This window comes from Procambarus clarkii, chromosome 40, assembly GCF_040958095.1.
Source record: "Procambarus clarkii isolate CNS0578487 chromosome 40, FALCON_Pclarkii_2.0, whole genome shotgun sequence".
NCBI classification, from domain to species: domain Eukaryota; kingdom Metazoa; phylum Arthropoda; class Malacostraca; order Decapoda; family Cambaridae; genus Procambarus; species Procambarus clarkii.
The window spans coordinates 922843-934713 of NC_091189.1; the positions used below are offsets into that span (position 1 = coordinate 922843).

The 11871-nt window shown below is 45.5% G+C and overlaps 2 non-coding genes across 2 annotated transcripts; one reads left to right on the forward strand and one right to left on the reverse strand.

Moving 5' to 3' along the window:
- Nucleotides 1–401: 401 nt before the first annotated feature.
- On the reverse strand, nucleotides 402–485 carry TRNAL-CAG (transfer RNA leucine (anticodon CAG)). The gene has a single exon. It is a non-coding gene; the product is annotated as a tRNA-Leu (tRNA).
- Nucleotides 486–2975: 2490 nt separating this feature from the next.
- Nucleotides 2976–3047, forward strand: TRNAA-CGC (transfer RNA alanine (anticodon CGC)). The gene has a single exon. It is a non-coding gene; the product is annotated as a tRNA-Ala (tRNA).
- Nucleotides 3048–11871: the final 8824 nt, after the last annotated feature.

Consider the following 11871-nt stretch of genomic DNA (forward strand, 5'->3'; position numbering starts at 1 on the left):
ACAAATCTCTAACCCTGTCCATGTATATATAAAAGCCATGTTTCACCGGTTTCAGCATCGTTTCTTAGTCAAGCTAGATAACAAGATACTCTTGTTAAATCTAGATAACAAGATACTCTTGTTATCCCCCGTGACGCCATATGGTTGTAGAAGGAACCTTTGGTCGTTCCTCACCCATTGAGGTTATCTTGAATTATCTTGGTTATCTATTCCCCTAACTCCCTCCCTCCCTCCTCGGTGGAAACTAACCCACACAATAAATAATTCTTATATGAAATACTTATCAGATACCCATGCACCCGCTTCTTAAATAAAAAAAATAATAATTAAATTGATAATAAAATTTACCCTTAAAACATGAATACATGTACGAAAGCATTTAAGTGACCTAAAAATGTAACTGTCAGAAGTGGGATTCGAACCCACGCCCGGAAGACCGGACTGCGACCTGAACGCAGCGCCTTGGACCGCTCGGCCATCCTGACTTAGAAATACTAGGACATTTAAATCAACTTACCACAAATGTTTATTTTATATATATTATGAAATATTATTACTTAGGCTGTATAACTCAAGAACATTTTAACAGTTATAAGGCACTTATATTTAATAAGGAAATGTTTATTTGATAGTGTTCTGTTATACTGTTCTGTTATGGAAAAGATAAAGGCAAATACAGGGAGCTTCGACAAGCCGCCGACTTCCTGTCCTTGTCGAGGCTTTTAGCGTTAGTGGCCCTCAGGTAAAATTCGGGTAAATACACATTAATTAGAGAAGCGAGGCGCATCTGTACAGGTACTCTGGAGATGGGATGAAGGGAGCCTGATTCATGAAGGTGAACACCTGTTGAGTCATTAGTGATAACAATAGTTATCGTGCCCCTTCTTACACACACACACACACACACACACGCACACACACACACACACACACACACACACACACACACACACACACACACACACACACACACACACACACACACATGAATGGGAGATGAAGTACTTCAAGAAATGTACAGAGAGAAAGATCTAGGAGTTGATATCACACTGCCTTCACTGTTGATATCACACAGAACTGCCTTCAGGAACTTAGGAATCATTCAGAATCTTGTATACCACATATGTAAGACCAGTAAGCGGCCCCAGCATGGAGCCCGTACCCTAAATTGACAGGGGTAGATAAACTGTTTAACACCGGTGGTACGCGAACAAGGGGACACAGGTGGAAACTGAGTACCCAAACGAGCCACAGGAACGTTAGAAAGACCTTTTTCAGTGCCAGAGTAGTTAACAAATGGAATGTAATAGGAAGTGATGTGGTGGAGGCTGACAACATACACAGTTTCCAATGTAGATATGATAGAGCCTAGTAGGCTCGAGAATCTGTACATCAGCTGATCGATAGTAGAGAGGCAGGACCAAAGAGCCAGAGCTCAACCCCCGCAAGCACAACTAGGTGAGTACACGTGCCCGCACACCCCCCCCCACTCCCCGAAAACAAGAGAAACAGAAAATAAAATAAACAAACAATAGGTCTCCAAGCGGGCGACAATAACCAAGATAAGTAAGTGTGATGGAATTGCATTACAGCTTTGAAGATGGACAATAATCACATTCTGCAGTTGAGTACTAAATAGCCAACTGTACTCTATGTAAGAGAACATGTACCTCGAACCCTGTCCATGTAGAACAGGTGGAAAATATATGTATTGTAACTATAATGGTCAGCACTGTAAAGGCACTTCGATCTCCATATATTCAATAACATATGTAGCATGTCCATATATATCCATATGTAGAATGTTCAGCAACTCATTCTGTACTGAGGCATCAGCTCCTGAACCCGATGTATGACAGATGAATGTGTGTAATTCAGACATCAACACTTCACTACACAACAGTAAAAAAAAATAAACTAGAAATAGTTAACCAAACAAAATTGTAAATAACAAAGGACGAGCCCCGCAGCTCCTGTGCCAGGTAACTCCACTACGGGCTCACCATAGCCCGTGCTACTTTGCAACTTGCGTTCTAAGTAACTGAATCTAAAACAACAGCATAACAAAAGAGTGTCGGATAACTTGCCATACACAGTTTGGCAATGGCATCCCATGGCACTGGATGACCCTCACCCCCTTCCCCACCCCCAAGTCTTCCTGTACCAACGGGTGCCAGGGACGAACTAACACCTCTAAAATCACATGTTGTATCCACTCTCCCTCTATCCCTGATGGCTCGAGACCATCCCCTTCACTATAATTCCCTCTTCCACACCTACCCTTTCCCTTGGCACTGGTTTCCTTACTTCTCTTCTGTCCCTTCATTCTTGTCGACCATTCGCCAGTGTATTTTTTTTTTTTCTTCGTTTCATTCACGCTCTAATCCTACATCTACCTCTTTTAATCCTTTTTTTTGTAGCTACTCTCTCTTTCATTTTTCACCTCTTCTTGCTCCTCCTTGTCCCGATCCTCTTCTTCCTCCTCCTCTATCTACGTATCCTTTTCCTTCTCCTTTCTAAAGAGAGAGAGAGAGAGAGAGAGAGAGAGAGAGAGAGAGAGAGAGAGAGAGAGAGAGAGAGAGAGAGAGAGAGAGAGAGAGAGAAGAGAGAGAGAGAGAGAGAGAGAGAGAGAGAGAGAGAGAGAGAGAGAGAGAGAGAGAGAGAGAGAGAGAGAGAGAGAGAGAGAGAGAGAGAGAGAGAGAGAGAGAGAGAGAGAGAGAGAGAGAGAGAGAGAGAGAGAGAGAGAGAGAGAGAGAAAGAGAAAGAGAGAGAGAGAGAGAGAGAGAGAGAGAGAGAGAGAGAGAGAGAGAGAGAGAGAGAGAGAGAGAGAGAGAGAGAGAGAGAGAGAGAGAGAGCGAGAGAGAGAGAGAGAGACAGAACGAGAGAGGAGAAACTAGCTAATACAAAGTGAAGGTGAGAGGCGACCAAGAAGCCTGGACAAACATATGTAAGATGCAGTCACACGCTCCAAGAGAGGGGGTGTAACTCAGAGGTAGAGTGCTCGCTTCGCATGTGAGAAGACCCGGGTTCAATCCCCGGCACCTCCAAGGTATCTTTTTTTATATTTTTCACATTTCATAAGCCGTCAAGATAACGTCACAGACGGTACTCATGTAGTTAGGTAAATAAAGCCACGAAGACAGGAAAAGGAGTGGCTAGATAACATGATAGCAGCGGTGACATCACAAACGATGACATCACAAAGGTGACGTCAGGTCCAGGAGACTTACGGACGCCTAGAAACAGGAAGGAAAAAAAAACGATTGAGAGACGTTTTTTCAAGAACTCAAGAGACTCAATAATGTAAACAAATATTTAAGTTAAGCGTCATAATGACCTTAATTCATCAACCGATATAGCTTACGAAACCGCTGTATCTTTCCTCAATTATGGCGCTTTACTCTGTCTTTATTGAACAGTTTACGAACGAGAAGGTCGCTCTCGACTCATGGATATTACTGTTATTATTGTTATATATAGCCTCGTAGCGCTTCGAAACTCGTAAACGTTTAATAAACGCTTTACGAAAGATGTACAGGTTTCGTAAGTGGACACTTGTGTGGTTGATGAATCCCGACCCATATGGGCAGGAGAAAAGGAATCCAAGATGGCATCTTAGTGTATGGAAGTACACGAGTGAGAGAGTTTATCGATCTATGAAGATCTATACCATGGATGATGGATTCAGGTGATTGAATCCTAGGGGAGAGGGGGTGGTCATGTGGAAGGGGGAGGGAGGGGTCATGAGAAAGGGGGAGGGGGATCACAGAAAACGGGAGATGGGGTCATGGAGGGACATGTTGGTTATGTGGAAGGGGAGATTTGGGGTCAAGGAGTAGGGGGGGAGATGTGGGGTTATGAGGACGACAGGGGGAGGGGTCATGGGGAGGGGTAAGGAGGGGGGGGGGAGATGGTAACATGAAGAGGGGAGGGGAGGATTGGGGGGGGGGGAGGGGTGCCTGCCAGAAGGGTTGATGAAAGTTTGATGACATCATAAGTGGTGGGGGTGTGGTGGGGGTGTAGTGGGGTGTGGTTGGAGTAGCGAATGATTATCACGTGACACGTGTGAAGGGAGGGATAGCAGGGAGCGTGGGGATAGTGGTGGTCCACACCATCACCCCCACCATAATAGCTGCACTACCATCACCACCACACCTCCACCTTGCCATCACCACCACACCTCCACCTTGCCATCACCACCACACCACCACCCTGTCATCACCACCAAACCACCACCTTGCCATAACCACCACACCACCACCCTGTCATCACCACCACACCTCCACCTTGCCATCACCACCACACCACCACCTTGCCATCACCACCACTCCGCCATCACCAACAAAAACAACAGCGCGAGATCACGTACTCAAAGAAGTCAATGTGAAATTGTCACAAAAAATTATAAGGAGGAATACGAGAAACTCAAGAAAAGATTTCAGGAGGTATTTACAATGGAACCAGCATGGAGACCAAGGTTTTCAGATGAAAGGAAAGTAGAAACAATGGATGATATTGTAATCACTGCAGAAGAGGTGAGAATTAAAACATCTGGAGGAACTGGAGGAATTCTCATGAAATAAAGGAATCTCTTGGAGCAGGCTTCAGATGAGCTGAGGTCGGATAACAGCTTTTTTTTGCAGCTTCACTAGGCACGTCAATTGACAGGCCCGTATTAACCCTAGTCTCGGTTAAAAAAAATATAAATGGATGTGGCAAAATCAATGGGGTTCGAACCTAATCTCATCATGGCTACAGAAGTACTTTGTCACCCATTATCTAAATGTTTTAATAAAATACTTGAGACAGGAAATCTCCCAGAAGTCTGGGAACATGGCAAATGTAATACAAATATTAAAAAAGGGGATTGAAAGGGGGGGGGGGCACGAAGATAATAAGGTTTAGAATGCAGGCGATGAGTCACAATAACATGGCTGAAGTATGTTGACCAGACCACACACTAGAAGTTGAAGGGACGGACCGAAACGTCGTCGTCCCTTCAACTTCTAGTGTGTGGTCTGGTCAACATAAGGTTTAGAATAATTTAACATCTGGAGAGGACCAACAACTAAAGATCAGTATGGATATCCAAAGGAGAAGTCGTGCCTGACTAATGAAATAAGACAGGACAAAAAGATGGCTGGGAAGACTGTATTTCTCTAAATCGTCAAAGAGCATTTGTCACTGATCCTCGTTATAAAGGCTGGTGTATAAGATGGAGAAGCAGGCTGGGAAAACTGGGAGAGGGGAGCACCTTAAGAACAGAGAGCAAAGTCCCAGTCACAGTCCTTTCAAACTGGAGGAAAGTAACAAGTATGGGTCCCACAAGGCTCGGTCCTGGGACCGCTGTAGATTTCAATTGATGTGAACGGCCTACCCGAGGGAGTGAGCTCATACATGTCAATGTTTGTACATGATATAAAGCTGATGAGGGATTTAAGAACAGAGGAGTGAAGAAAGTTACAGGATCTTGAACACTCCAGGGGGTCGTCAAACAAATGGTTGCTAAAATTCAATCACAACAAGTGTAAGGTAATGAAGCTAGGAAAGGGGAGAAAAGAGATCAGGGGGCATCTACACCACAAGGGGAAGGCAACTACAGGAATTGTAAAGAGTGAGAAATATTTGGAACTGGATATATATCTAACACTCACATCGGAGGTACACACAAACGGAATAACATCAGCAGCATGTCGGATACTGGCAAATAGGTGAACATCGTTTAGAAACTTAAATCCTGGCTTCTTATGGTAATCTACTGTACAAAACATTTGTTAGAACAACTGGAATACGCAGCACTGACATGGAACACGCATCTTAAGTGTGAAGCAAAATACTAAAATGTAAAATTACAAAAGTTTGCACCATAAGTGGTGCCAGTGGTAAGAGTAGTAAGCTTCGAGGATAATTTTTTGCAACTAAATCTCCCAACCATAGAGGATAGCAGGAACAAAGAGGGATATGATTACAACATACTTGATACTGAGGGCAAGAGATGCGGTGAACAAAGATAGGCTCTGCATATGACTTAAAAAGTAGAGTAAAAGGACACAGGTGGAATCTGGAAAAGAAAATGAGCCAAAGGATTGTCAGGAAATACTCATACCCTGTACCTGTGGTCAACAAGTGGAATGTACTGAAAGATGAAGCTGCGGAAGCCACCTCCATCCACAACTCTAAGACCGGATTCGACAAAGAATTTCAATGCCAGAAAAGTTAAGTTGTAACGCAAAAGGCACAGCAAGACTAGTAAGAGAGGCATATAGAGCTAGATCTCACTCCACCGTAGAAACTGTTAGGTAAGTACCACCGCCGCCGCCACGCCACCTCAATCACAACCACCACAACCACCACCACGCCACCGCCACCGCCACGCCACCACAACCACCACGCCACCACCACGCCACCACCACAACCACCACCACCACGCCACACCACCGCCACCACAACGCCACCACCACGTATACGCCCCACTAAGGACGTTATCATCGCTCATCCCACCGTGTTAGGTGTAATATTACTCGTTGTGGTGATGACAGAGGGTCCACCCAGCACCATGACTGGCCTCGCCTGGTGTCTGGCTCCAGCCACACCTGCACCAGCCACACCTGCACCAGCCACACCTGCACCACTTGTCCTACCAGTACTAGAGTAGTAACCAGTAATAGTAGTAGTAGTAGTAAGTAGTAAAAAAAAGTAATTCTACAACTACCAGTAGTTGTAGAAGTAGTAACTTCTACAACTTCTACTGCAGCAGTAGAAGTTGTAGAAGAAATGCAGACGATGAGACACAATAACGTGGCTGAAGACATGACGACCAAACCACATAAGAAGATGAAGAGATGACGACGTTTCGGTCCGTCCTTTTCGCTGTAGAAGAAATAACAGTATCGGAAGCAGAACGTGTTGGGTAGTGTAGGTAATGGTAGAGAACAACAACATCTCTCAGTGGTAGTTATGGTAGAGAGATAGTAGCAGACGAAGTGGAGGATGAGATTTCATCTACCACCCTCTCACTGTGCAATGCGTGTATGCAAATGCATGCAACTGGCACTTATACATCTATCAGATAAAGGCCATTCTCGAGTCGTTCTCAAGTCCTTGTCATAGTTAGAATAAACTCGTGTTGTGTCTAACGAAACGGATCACCATATCAATAATACGAATTAGCACTGAATGGCAGTAGCGAGGTCTGGAGCTCGAATGAAGAGTCCAGGGTGAAGGCGATGAGTCACAAGAACATGGCTAAAGTAAGTTGACCGGACCACACACTAGAAGGTGAAGGGACGACGACGTTTCGGTCCATCCTGGACCATTCTCAAGTCACAATCGACTTGAGAATGGTCCAGGACGGACCGAAACGTCGTCGTCCCTTCACCTTCTAGTGTGTTGTCTGGTCAACAGTCCAGGGTGAAGGCTTGGGAGCCGTAGGTGCCCTAGCTTATTCCCGTTCCTCCCTGACCGTACGCCATCTCTCCAGTTCAAAACGTGAGTGAATTTCTTTCCAATGAAAATAGGCCTTCACTTGAAAGGAAGCATTCGGATTGGTCCGGGCAGGGTATCAGAGCATGGCGCCAGTGCCCAGCAGAAGGAAAGGGAATTATCAGCGGGGAAAGAGCCAAGCCATTACGACTATATAGCCCTTGGAAGGGGTCAGGATAAGGATTTGGGATGGGACGGAGGGAAGGAATGATGCCCAACCACTTGGAGTGCCCAGCAGAAGGAAAGGGAATTATCAGCGGGGAAAGAGCCAAGCCATTACGACTATATAGCCCTTGGAAGGGGTCAGGATAAGGATTTGGGATGGGACGGAGGGAAGGAATGATGCCCAACCACTTGGAGTGCCCAGCAGAAGACATCCTTCCAGAAGACATCCAGGGAATATTTGACCATTGGTAGAGTCGAAGACCGTGAAGTTAACCTTGCCAGTATTAATAGAAGTCATCTGCTACAGGGACAGATGAGGAAAATAATTAGAGATAGAACACTGCAGAAGATATACAGTGGCCACATCACATCAACTGCAACATCAGGATCTGCAGGTCGGAACAAGAATTCAACTAACTACGAACTACTTATTTTGACGAAAGGGAACAGTATAAAAACAGAAGAGTCCTTACACACTTGTCAGGCTTCGATACCCAATTGCCTGGGAAGCAGATTTAAAGGCTCCAGAAGATGAGAGGAAATGTCAACATTGTGGTGAAATGCCACTGGAACATTATCTAACAGAACATATGAATTTGAACAGAACATGTGAGTTTGAACAAATTAACCGGAACAGACCACTGGAACATTATCTAACATTAAATAATAGATTTGATGTTACCAAAAGGTGTTACTTACACACCACGTAAGGTTTTAACCGAGTTTTAACAGCACAGAAGTTGTTGTTAAAACACATTGGACATGATCTTACTGATGCCAACATACGACTCATACTCATCTACCGCTTAAATAAGACAAGCACAAGAAACGATTAACAACATGTGGGCTATCAAGCCAACCACTTGAACTTGACCTGTAGAACGATGCTCTCGCTGCATGCAGGTCCGCGTTCAATCCCCGACCACCCAAGTGGTTGGGCACTATTTTCTTCTCTCCGTTCTACCATAGAATCGTTATCCTCATCCTTTCCCAGTGCTATATAGTCGTAATGGCTTAGCGCTCCCTCCTGTTAATTACCTAGCCTTGTGGGCCATTCTAAGGCTTATACGGCCCGCGGAGGAATAGCCCCACAAACAGAAAACCAGCTGCAGAATCAGGGCCATCTTACGGGCTATTCATACCCGTGCCATCTCTTGGGTGGCTTAATCTTCATCAAAGCCATCCCCCAGCCACCTTTGTCAAAGCCAGAGCAAGATCAGCTCGCTGCAAAGAGATTTACCTAATATACTCCCCGACCAGTTACAGCCCCGCTCCTGTGCCAGGTAAGTCCACTATGGGCTCACCATAGCCCGTGCTACTTGGAACTTTTTGTTCCCAGTAGCTGAATTTATAACAACAACAATAAACTCTCCTACCATGTGTTAAGAATGTTGATCCACGCTCTCTGGTGTGTTACCGCCACCGCCACGCCACCACAACCACCACGCCACCACCACGCCACACCACCGCCACCACAACGCCACCACCACGTCAGTAAGGCACCACTTGAGTGTGTGCCTTAGATATACAGTGGCCACAGTAAGGCACCACTTGAGTGTGTGCCTTACTGAAGCGACCATACGAGTCATAAATACTCATACTCCGCCCAAGTAAAACAGAAACAAACTAGTCTAGTGGCATACGTCTGAACTTTTTCCAGGTTCGTCTTGTGCTTGACAAGGTGCGGGCTCTATGCTGGGGGCCGCATACTCCAGGATTTTTCTAACATATGTGGAATGCAAGATTCTGAATGATTCCTTACACAGGTTCTTGAATGCTGGTCTGATGTTAGCCCGCAGGTTTCTGAATGCTGTGTGTGTGTGTGTGTGTGTGTGTGTGATGGTGTGTGTGTGTGTGTGATGGTGTGTGATGGTGTGTGTGTGTGTGTGTGATGCTGTGTGTGTGTGTGTGATGGTGTGTGTGTGTGTGTGTGTGTGTGTGTGTGTGTGTGTGTGTGTGTGTGTGTGTGTGTGTGTGTGTGTGTGTGTGTGTGTGTGTGTGTGATGCTGTGTGTGTGTGTGTGATGGTGTGTGTGTGTGTGTGTGTGTGATGCTGTGTGTGTGTGTGTGATGGTGTGTGTGGGTGTGTGTGGGTGTGTGTGTGTGTGTGATGGTGTGTGTGTGTGATGGTGTGTGTGTGTGATGGTGTGTGTATGATCGCACCTTGCCGTTAAATCGTAAGTATAATATTTCAGAATAGAGCATTACACCTCGCGTGTGTGTGTGTGTGTGTGTGTGTGTGTGTGTGTGTGTGTGTGTGTGTGTGTGTGTGTGTGTGTGTGTGTGTGTGTGTGTGTGTGTGTGTGTGAAACTACCGGTTTTTCAGACGTAATACTGTAACTGTAGCACCCCGGGTTACCGAGGAGTGGGAAGCTCTATACACATCTCGTAGCACTTAACATAAAAGGTGTTCGGAAAGAATATTATTAAAGTGGTGGTGCGTGAGGATTCCACAACGTTATAACCAGTCAGATCTATAATCAGTCAGCTTAATTAAGTTGATGTCCGCGTTGACGTCAACGTTAATACTACTCTTATACGTTGACCAAAACTACACACTAGAAATTATACAAACACTGCACTTATGGGCCCCCTTAATCCCCCCCCCTCCCCCCTCTCACATCAAACTGTTGTGTGTGGAGAGAAAATAAAGTATTTCTGTGCCAATTGACTCTGGGTGCAACTCATTCGAAAACAAGTTACCAATCATTTCTTTCCTGACGCACCAGGCATAGTTTTGACGTCAATTACATAGTGTAAATAACCTGTATTTAAGCGAGATATCAACACATCACGTCAACCGTTATCTGTGTAAAGTACTTTATGAAATGCTTGTGGCGATTTGCTACACTAGTTATCATAGAACAAAGTACAATGTTAAGCCAAAGCCGTCGAAGGTATCCTTCCGTCGACGGCAGGATGCATACATTTTCATACATACATTTTCATACATACATACATTAGCCTTCACATTAGCCGAGGCTAATGTGAAGAGGCAACACCGCCTCTTGCTGAAAGGTTTGCCCTTTGCTGAGGTTGATTTCCATACTGAATTCTCGATTAAGATCTTGCACGTGCAACTGATAGCAACATGGTTCTACAGGTAAAAGTTGTGTGTCGTAACGGTGTTGTTAAATGCAGAGGTTGTGTAGTTAGTGGCGTGTTGTTTGTGGTAGCGGAAGTTGTGGATGATATTAGAGGTAGCAAAGGTGGAATTAGGATTTGGTGATGGTGGTCTAAGTACTGATGATGGTAGTAGTAGTAATAGCTGTAATGGTCGAGGTGGTGGTACGAATTGTGGTATTGGCAATGTTAGCAGTACTTGAAAGAATGGTGGTGATTGTAGTGGTATTAGTGTTACTGGTAAAGGTGTTGGTGGTTGTGGTACAGGTAGCGGTGGTAGAAGTGGTGGTGGTGGTGCTGGAGATAGTGGTACTAGTAGTAGTGGTAATAGAGATCATGGACCTCGTAGTAGTGGTGGAGACAGTGGTACTGGTGGCCGTGGTAGCGGTGGTACTAAATGTCTTCTAACAGTACGCATAATACGAGATGGTGGAAGCGATAATTAACAATAATAATGATCTTAGTGTTGCTAAAGATAGCGTAAGATAGCCTAAGATAGGCTAAGCGTAGTATTTGTAGTAATAATAGTAGTAGTAGTAGTAGAGCAATAGCTGTTGGACTAGACTTAATAGTACCACTAGCACTAGTGGTGGTAATGGTATCATCGGTGACGGGGTTAGTGATAATTCGGTTTTATTTACCCCTGCAAGATCATCTAGGTGAAAACGTGTATCATTTGCAACATCCGTCCCCTCTAGAACATGCACCCGGCCACACCCTCTTCCAGAACACATCCACTCGGCCACACCCTCCTCCAGAACACACCCACTCGGCCACACTCTCCTCCAGAACACACCCACTCGGCCACACCCTCCTCCAGAACACACCCACTCGGCCACACCCTCCTCCAGAACACACCCATTCGGCCACACCCTCCTCCAGAACACACCCACTCGGCCACACCTTCCTCCAGAACACACCCACTCGGCCACACCCTCCTCCAGAACACACCCACTCGGCCACACCCTCTTCCAGAACACACCCATTCGGCCACACTCTCCTCCAGAACACACCCACTCGGCCACACCCTCCTCCAGAACACACCCATTCGGCCACACCCTCCTCCAGAACACACCCACTCGGCCACACCTTCCTCCAGAAC